Genomic DNA, 10,099 nt, shown 5'->3' with positions numbered 1-10,099 from the left:
CAGTTACATGATGATCCCACAAGAAACTATCAAAGACAACTGGCCTCATTGGTGGATGATGGAATGGACCTTGGTTTTATGTCAGGATACAAAAATATATCTGCTAATAGACAATCCAAGTGTCCCCACATTCAATCATTTGCCAAAGGTCCACAAGTCCCTAATAGATGTACAAGGGAGGCCGATTGTGAGTGGCATTGAGTCCCTGTTGGAACATCTGTCTGATTGGGTAGATGGGATCCTGCAGCCCCTGGTGGTAGACCTTTGGAGCTACCTTTCAGACCCCAAACATGTTCTTAACTTGCTGTCGCAAGTGACATGGAATGAAGATTATAGGTGGCTCACAGTCAATGTGCGGTCATTATATTCCACAATACCACATGACAAATGTTTATTAGCAATAAGGTTCTTTCTGGAAAGAAAGTTCAGTGGGGATGATGAATTTGTTGAATATGTGATCAGAGTTTCTCCTTACCCACAATTATTTCACGTTTGGGGGGGAGTTCTTTCTCCAGAGGTGTGGGGCGGCGATGGGGTCCAAGTTTGCCCCCTCCTATGCCAACCTGTTTATGAGTTGGTGGGAGCTGTCCCACGTCTTTGGAGAGTTGAACCCCTTCAGGCGTGAGATTCTGTGGTACGGGCGCTTCATTGATGATTTGCTCTTCATCTGGAGAGGCACGGAGAAGGTTATGCATGAATTTGTTGCCTATCTAAATGAGAACGAGGTGGGTATCAGTTTCACGTATGAGTCACATGAGACAGAGATCAACTTTTTGTATCTAACTCTCATAGGGACTCTGGATAGGGGCATTGAGACCAAGGTGTATCGGAAACCCATATTGGGGAATTCCCTACTTCATGCCTCGAGTTGCCACCCCCAGAGCGTTTTTGATGGAGTAGCAAAGGGCCAATTTATACGCCTCAAAAGAAACTGCGCTGACAATGCAGAGTATGAGAAACAGGCTAATGATCTAGTGGAGTGACTAAAAGAGAGAGGATATACGCACTCATCTATTCAAAAGGCAAAGAGAGTAGTCAACAATCTAGAAAGGGATAGCCTCCTCAATAGGTCAAAAAGAAAAAAAGCAAAACCACTCGATAGGTCTAATAATAAAGTTTTATTCATCACAGAATACTCTCTGTAATATTCTCAAATTTGCGAAATTGTGAGTAAGCATTTTCCACTGCTAGCAGCAGACGATGGTCTGCAGGGGGCAGTGGAAGGTGGAGTCAGATTTGCGTATAGGAAGGGTTTGACCATTGGCAACATTGTGGCACCCATGAGGATTAAGGACACTGCTGAGGATAGTTCATCCTGGCTGAGAATGAATGGAATGTATCGCTGTAACAATTTGACGTGTGTAACCTGTATTAAGGCACTCACAGGTAGTAGTTTTAAGTCATTAGTTACAGGGGAAACATTCCAAATTAAATTGTGTCTTAATTGCCGCTCTACCTATATTATATATGTCATCTCTTGTACCCTTTGTGGCCTTCAATATGTGGGTCTTTCGACTAGAGAAGCACGGGTCAGAATCAAGGAGCACTTAACTGGCATTAGATCAGGTACACTCACTACTCCACTTGTGAATCACTTTGCTAGGTTCCACAGTAAAGATGTGACCAGCATTAAGTGTAGTCTGGCTGAAAGGGTACTCAAGGTAAAATCAGGTGAGAGTAGATCAAAGAAATTGGCAGAAAGAGAGGCCTTCTGGATATTCAAGTTGAGAACTAGAATTCCAGAAGGCCTGAATTCTGAGTATGACCTTATCAACTTTTGTCATTGAGTTTTGGCATCACTGCAATTGTGACACTTGGTAATTTATACGATAAAGGAAGTAGGTTGTAAATAAAGGAATAAAGGGCTATAGGTTTGGTGGGTCCATATATGTCCCTTTATACAAAGTCGTAATCTCTAAATTATTCAGGCTGGTAATAACCCTTGCTTTCAAGCGAAGTCCATTTAATGCCAGATATGTTTTGAATCTAATTTATTAGCAAATATTGAAGTGTAAACAGGCTTACTATTCTGTATAAATAATAATTATTTATTTATTTATAATTATTGTGACTATAACCAATTTAGGATAAGTAATTAGCATCTTGACAGGTTAGAGGGTAGATCATAAGAAATTGCAGAGCTGCATCACGCACTATTCGTTCCCGAAGAATTTAAGGAGTTAGAGGAGTATAAAAAGAAAGAAAAAGATATAAAAAAATTAATGGACTCTACAAAAAAGGAATTGTTAAAAGTAAAGATAGGGAAATTCAATAGGGATAAAGAGGATTACCTAACACATTTGGAAAATTCAGAAGATAATAAGTATATTTCACATAGATGGAGGAGTTCCAGAAAAAGAGAATGATAAGGAAGCTCAAGTGATATATCAACAGAGATCAAATTACAATATGCAACAGAATAGGGCAAATTTTGCCAATAACCATAGAAACTATACCCATGAACAAAGAAAATATAGAGACACAAGATCAGATTCCACTTACTATAGGTCAAATAGAGACTTTGTCCCATTTAACAGCAAAGGTATTCCCATAATAATAAGGGTACTTCCTCTAACTATTACAATAGATATAATTATAACAGATCAGAAGGGCTGAAGAATAACCCAACACCTGGTAAAAATAAAAATAAAAACTGGAGAAGTTATAACAATTCTCATACAAATCAATATCAAAATTGAAATAGAAATATAGGAATAGTACTAAAAAACAGATATGAACCTCTAAGATATATAGAAGAGCGCAGATGTGATTCCCCCAGGCCAAGTACCTCTAAGCAAATGATAATGATAAAAGTAACAAAAATCACAATTTTTTAGGGATAGGCCAAAGGCAAATACAAGAAAGCCCATTACCACAAAGAAATTTAAGAAAAAGACAGGTATCAGAAAAAGAGGAAAGAGAGGAGGAGCAAAACGGACACAAAAAAATAAGAAATTGGGATTGAATAAACACAACGGGATCTTTAATCTGAGCAAATTCCAACTAGCTAAAACTCATGAGGAGATTTTAAGTAAAGGTCTAACATTTGCCCCCACTAGCAAACTAAATAAATTTGACACGTATGTGGATGCCCATAAATTTATTAAAAAACTGACAATAAAGAGATGGTTCGCTAGGACTGAGATTGAAAAACAAGCACAATCAAGTCTGACGGATACAAATGGCTTTATTCATTCAAATTTAAAAAAGAAATCTAGATTCTATCCAAAATATGACAAGGGACATGCTATAGAGACATTTGAGAAATTGATTACTCGAGATATAGAAAATATAAAAGACGATAAAATTAATAAAGTACATAATAATCTCAGCAAAAACAATTAAAAGTCATTAAGGAGCTAGAAGAGAATGGGAACTTAGTGCTGAAGCCAGCTGATAAAGGCGGGGGAATAGTTGTTTTAAATTCTGAAGATTATAATAAAATGTGTGAAAATATTTTAGAGGATACAAACACATATTGTAAGATTCCAAATAACCCTACAGTAAATTTTAATATACATTTGGGAAATCTTTTAGATAAAGCCAGTGAAGAAGGAATATTAAACAAAAAGGAGCGGGGGTATTTATTTTTTAAAAATCCTAAAATTCCATTATTATACTGTTTACCAAAGATCCATAAATCCCTTGTCTCCCCCCCACCGGGAAGACCAATAATATCAGGGATTAGTTCAATAACTTCCAATGTTTCTGAATATATTGATATTTATTTGCAGAAGTATATGAGAGAAATGCCCTCTTTTCTAAAAGATTCTACCAAAGTTCTAAAATTATTAGAAAACGTTGTATGGGAAGATAACTTTTGGTTTGAAACATGTGATATTGCCTCTTTATATACCTGTATATCCCATAAGGATGGATTAAAAGCAGCTCAATTCTTTTTAGATAAAGATGATACTCTAAAGCCCTTACAAAAATCATTTATTTTGGAATGTATAAATTTTATACTGACTCATAATTATTTCTCCTATAACAATCAATTCTATTTGCAAAAATGCGGTACCGCTATGGGGACCATATTTGCCCCAACTTATGCTAATCTCTTTATGGGGTTATGGGAGAGGAATTTCCTCTCTAATAGCATACTTGCGGCAAATCTGGTCCTCTACAAGCGGTATATCGATGATATTGTAATAGTCTGGAAGGGAACAAAAAATGAGTTTGAAAGTTTCTTATCCGATATGAATATAAATTAAATAAATCTGAAATTTACTAGTGAATTAAATAAAGAAAAAATAATTTTTTTGGATTTGGAAATTTATATAACAAATAATGTCATCAACACCAAAACGCACTTTAAAACCGTTGATGCAAATAACTACATCCACCAAACGAGTTGCCACCACAAAAAGTGGAAAGAAAATATACCAAAGGGACAAATATTAACAATTAGAAAAAATTGCAAATAACGATGTGGATTATGATATCCAAGCTGACATTCTGAAAGAAAAATTTGTAGCAAGAGGTTATGAAGAATAAAAAATTTAAACTACTAAAGAGGATGTAAGGACACGTGATAGAAAATAATTAATGACAAATAAACCCAAACAATGTAAAAAAACTATTCATCACCTTTATTACAAAATACAGTCAAAATAGTCAGATTATTGAAAAAACCATTAGGAAATACTGGCCAATACTCAAAAGTGACGATAGAATAGGAGATCTGCTACCAAAATACCCAAACATAGTATATAAAAGATCTCAAAATTTGAAATCAATTCTGGCACCCACTGAAATAAAAAAGAAAACAAATAGAGATTAAGATCTTATGGGAAAGATAATTAAAGGGACACTCAGGTTATATTAAATTTTCATGATTCAGATACAGCATGTCATTTTAAACAACTTTCCAATTTACTTCCATTAAAAAAAATGTGCACAGTCTTTTATATTTACAATTTTTGAGTCACCAGATCCCACTGAGCATGTGCAAGAATTCACAGACTATACGTATATGCATTTGTGATTGGCTGATTGCTATCACATGGTACAAGGGGAGTGGAAATATACATAACTTTGAAATTTGTTATAAAAAAATTCTACTACTCATTTGAAGTTTAGACTAAGTGCTATTGCATTGTCTTGTTATCTTGCATTTGTTGATTATGCAAATCTAATGTGTTGACTGGTCCTTTAATGTTTTTTTCCCATGTTTAACATGCAAAGCATGTAAACATGCAGAAAAAAAAGAAGAAAGAAAATCTGATGTGACAGGAAAGAAATATAAGATAAAACAACAAATAAGATGCCAGGATAAGAATGTGGTATACCTTTTAGAGTGTAGGTGTGGCCTACAATGCATAGGTGAATCAGAAAGACCACTAAGAGATAGAATAAGGGAGCATATCTTGTCTATTGAACACTGCGATCAGGACAGAAATAAGAATCTCCCTATAACAAAACATTTTAAGGGATGTAATAAAGCAAATGAAAAATATCTAAGGTATACAGGAATAGCAAAAGTTCAAAAAAACCTGGAGGGGTACTGATACACACAATAACCTACTGAAATTAGAGAGTAAGTGGATCTTCGAAATGAAGACCTTAACACCTAAGGGACTTAATCAAGAGCTAGATTTGGGTTGTTTTCTTACAGAATAGTTTATTGTAAGTAACATTTTGATTGATATATTATTATCATTTTTCTATATGTTTTTATGTATTATATATATTAATCCCATCCTAAAAATAATGGTTTTAGCAATACAAAATCTAACATACAATTTAGAAATAAGTTTTATTATGAAAGTGTTAAGTGTATCCTAAATACCATCACCAAATTATTTATTTATTGTGTCACTTTGCCCCCCAATCTCAAAGTATAAAATATGGCTAATATTTGGGTATAAAAAGATTGTGCGCTTTTGTCCTGAGTAATTTATATGGGGATTAACCTTTAATATCATAACTGTTCCTAATATTAGTATTATTAGTATGTTTTGTTTACTTTATAAGAATAAATAAAATACTAAACAATCTATTTATGGCCATTACTCGCATTGATCGTTACTATCAAAATAATATGTTAGACTTTACCAATTTGGCCCTTTAAATCTGGTCCGCTCTATCCCTATATTAAGAGCTTATGGGCAATGGCAAGTTAGAGCTTGAGAAAGGCTGTTGAAAGCCGAAACGCGTTGCTCCTAATTCTGATCACTGCAGTGATCCGTAGTTACAGCGAGGATCACAGTTGTTCAACTAAATTGCCGAAACCGCCGACTGCGGTAATCCAGAGGGGACAAGCACTTTGAGTGTGATTCGCTCCCCACCAGCTCTGAGGAACAAACACAGACACCTTCCGGTGTAAGTAATTTTGGACACCTTGTTTTTTTAACCTTTCTTGCTGGTGACAAGTTTTCTCTTGTCTTCATTCTAGGAATCCATTTCCGTGCAATATATTTTGGAGACTTTGTTGTTGTCTTAAGGAGGTAACAAAGAACGATTTGTTCTAAGGAGCGCAATTGTTTGCTACACGCTTTCCTAAAGCTCGCAACACCCTCCGGCACCTGAATTTTGTCAATATTTGCTGTGTTGTTTTTATACATATGAATTGATGGATGTATTAATTTATTTTATGAACTTGTATATGAAATTTTAATTTATTTGTGAATTTGTTTATGTAGTATTTTAACTGAGTCGCTCATATTTGATTTTATTGTGTGTTATTTATTCTGTTTACATTAAAACTTACTACTTGAATAGCCATATATATTGTCATAATCTGCAAGTATCACATAGTTGGTTGATTCCTTCCTATACGCTAATTATAATCACAAGGCCATATAACTAGAGGGTTCTAAGCTCTTTTTAGCGCCACAGAACCCTGATGGTTCAGGTTCCTTTTTAGGAACAAGAGCTATCTTATTTTATCTAGATCATAAGTGATCGCAGAGTTGTATGCACACACTATTCGTTCCCCACCTTTGATACTTCAAAGGTTTTGTTGGAGTCATGTAAACTCATGACGGCGAAGCAAGTCCGGTGGGAGGAGGTGTGTACATCCAAAAGCCAAGATCCGAGTAGGGCCAATCAGAAGTTAGGGGAGGGGACTGTTGCCGACAGGGAGTTTTCGATAGGGGGTTGAGAGAAGGTGTGTTCCTTTGCCCCAATCAGAAGGAAGTAATTGTTTTTAAAGGTATGTGTATGCATTGTTTTACACAGAGGCTATGAGTACGGCCAAGAGCCAAAACATGTCAGCCATTGTTTAAATTTCTTACCTCCCGCAATAGAGGTTTCACCTAGGGTATTGTCACCCTTCATACATTCATTTTTAAATTGTGGATCAATAAATTTTGTTTTTAACCCCACTCACTCGGTGCTCCTTACCTTTTTGTGCTTTTACTATATAAGTCAATAAAAAGACTAAGTGATCCAGTATTATAAGTAACATATTGAACTTAAGCACAAAAGATTCTACAGATATCAACAGATATAAGTATAGGTTCTGAATTACAATTTTTACATAAAGGAGATGTGTTTTTAAATGTCAAAAGTGGGAAGCAATAATACCATAAGTAGATATCCAGCCTCCAGGAAACAGTTAAAAGACCTTTATTTTCTTTTTACAGGGTCCATAAAGAAATTCAACAACGTTTCAAACCACACACTGGTTCTTAGTCATGTCATGAGTGACTAAGAACCAGTGTGTGGTTTGAAACGTTGTTAAATTTCTTTATGGACCCTGTAAAAAGAAAATAAAGGTCTTTTAACTGTTCCCTGGAGGCTGGATATCTACTTATTGCAATACTACATTGGGACTTGGCTGGTCCTTTTCCGTGCCCCAGGACATGATACAAAGCTGCTGTCTTCCATATTATTATCAGCAATAATACCAGTAATAGTTGCTGTCTTTTTCTTTCCTTTTTAAATACAAATAAATAAAAGTTATTTTTTACTCTTCTTTTCTATACCATAATAGAATGTGGAAACACAATTAAAGTGCATAGAAGCATACTTGCTGGACACACTCACGCATAGTGAGGTCTGTCCGTTTTGTTAGAACTACTGCCAATTGTCTTTTTCATCCTTCCTGAACAACAGGCTTTGAGGATTAATTTTGGAACTAAAGTTGGTAAATAATGTTTCTATTTACAGTAAACTGATATCATATAACGCCTAAGATTACCTACTGCTGTTTTTGCTGTGCTGTGGATTTTGTCTTGAAATTACATTTTCACATAACTTTAAAAGAAAATGTTAAAAAATCATGTGCCAAGTTTGTGAATATTTGCCACTGCCCAAGGGAAAACAATAAAATGGTAAAGGCACTGCTGTTAAATGTAATCAGGGGTAGTGACACTGAAGTGACTCTTTTGAGCGACAATCAACACCTGACCATTTTTAAAATGTAACGGCTCATGTGACCAACAAGCATCCGTCAGTGCACACCTTGCCAATGATATTAAAGGGACACTAAACCCAATTTTTTTCTATTATGATTCAGGTAGACAATACAATTTTGAACAACATTTCAATTTACTTCTATTATCAAATTTGCGTCATTCTTTAGATATCCTTTGTTGAAGAAATAGCAATGCACAGGGGTCAGCCAATCACATGAGGCATCTATGTGCAGCCACCAATCACCAGCTACTGAGCTTATTTATATGCTTTTCAGCAAAGGATATAACGAGAATGAAGCAAATTAGATACTTGTAAATTAGAAAGTTGTTTGAAAATGCATGTTCTTTCTAAATCATGAAAGAAAAAAAAAAATTGGGTTTCATGTCCCTTTAAGCACGGGGCATTTTATTTTTGCCCAGTTGCTCACTTAAAATGTTTACCCCCTTGATACATATTATATTTATATTTATATTTTTTAGGATTTTGGGATGAAATAATTTGAAAATATTTTTTCTAGAACTCTCAGAGTTGTGTATTTTATTAGCTATTAATTATAAAACATCTAAAAAAAAGCACAACAGAAGTGTTTGAGATGAAAGAGGGATGCAGCTGCCCTTGGCAAATGAATCCCTAAAATGGAATTAAATGTCATTCCCTTCTCCCTCTGGATCTTTGATGACAACAGCAAGCTATTAAGCTAAGGTTTCCCGGGGGGTTGTTATTTCCTGCAGCGTTTACACTTCCAAGCCCTATATTTATGTATAATTTATTCGGACACTTGAGGGAGCAGCAAGAGGTGACACGGAAGGAATACGCAGGGGGCGTGGAGCGTGTAATTATCTCACTGACACCCGTGGGAGTCATCAGTTAAACTACCAGACACACAGGATGCATTACATCTTGTCATGTAGGGTTATAGTCAGATTAGAAAGACAAGAACCACACACGATTAACAGAAAATGACAGACATGTGCAATCACCTTAGCATGTGCGGCATATAGGTATATATTACATTCATACACTGTCTGCTATTTCCTCTATCCAAATTATACTAACATCGGTTTAGTCGTCGTATTTTAAACATATTTGATGCATTTCTGTAAGGTGAATAGGAAAGGAGAAAAAATAATATTTCTTTACTTTTTTAAAAGGTTTTCAAAATACAATTTACCCAAAACGTGTTTATTTTTTACTTGCAATTGTAACGGCTGTAAACGTGTTCTGCAGTATTATATCACTATTAAATATTACCAAATATACTCCGATATACTAGTTATATAGCAAAAATCTTCCATTGAAACCCAGCTGGCTCCATAGCTCAGGGGTTAGAGCACTGGTCTTGTAAACCAGGGGTCGCGAGTTCAAATCTCGCTGGGGCCTTCTTTATCTTTTTTTTTTTTGTTCTCTTTAAAAATAAATCTATATTTACATAAACACTTTTTCTAGCACACATCATATATCTTAATGAATATTTAAATATATTTCCTACAATATACAGATATATTCAGTTTATATTTACATGAGGGAGAAAAGGCACTGACTGATTTACTTATATCTCTGCATGATGAAGCAAAGGGCAGCGTAAGTGATACGAATACAGAAAGTTAATATGTAGCATCATCCTGTGTTTTTCATTAAAATGTTTTAATATTATTAAATAATGACACTGTTTTTATTACATTTTATTCGCAATCTCATAAAACCCTATATACTGTATGTTTCTTTGCAGCCTCGC

The 10,099-nt window shown here is 35.0% G+C and overlaps 1 non-coding gene across 1 annotated transcript; it reads left to right on the top strand.

Annotated features, from left to right (window-relative positions):
* Positions 1 to 9,671: 9,671 nt before the first annotated feature.
* On the top strand, positions 9,672 to 9,744 carry TRNAT-UGU (transfer RNA threonine (anticodon UGU)). Its single transcript has one exon. It is a non-coding gene; the product is annotated as a tRNA-Thr (tRNA).
* Positions 9,745 to 10,099: the final 355 nt, after the last annotated feature.

The sequence above is a fragment of the Bombina bombina genome, chromosome 2 (assembly GCF_027579735.1).
Source record: "Bombina bombina isolate aBomBom1 chromosome 2, aBomBom1.pri, whole genome shotgun sequence".
NCBI classification, from domain to species: Eukaryota; Metazoa; Chordata; class Amphibia; order Anura; family Bombinatoridae; genus Bombina; species Bombina bombina.
The sequence above is the reverse complement of the archived record's forward strand: the minus strand, read 5'-3'. Positions and strand labels throughout refer to the sequence as shown.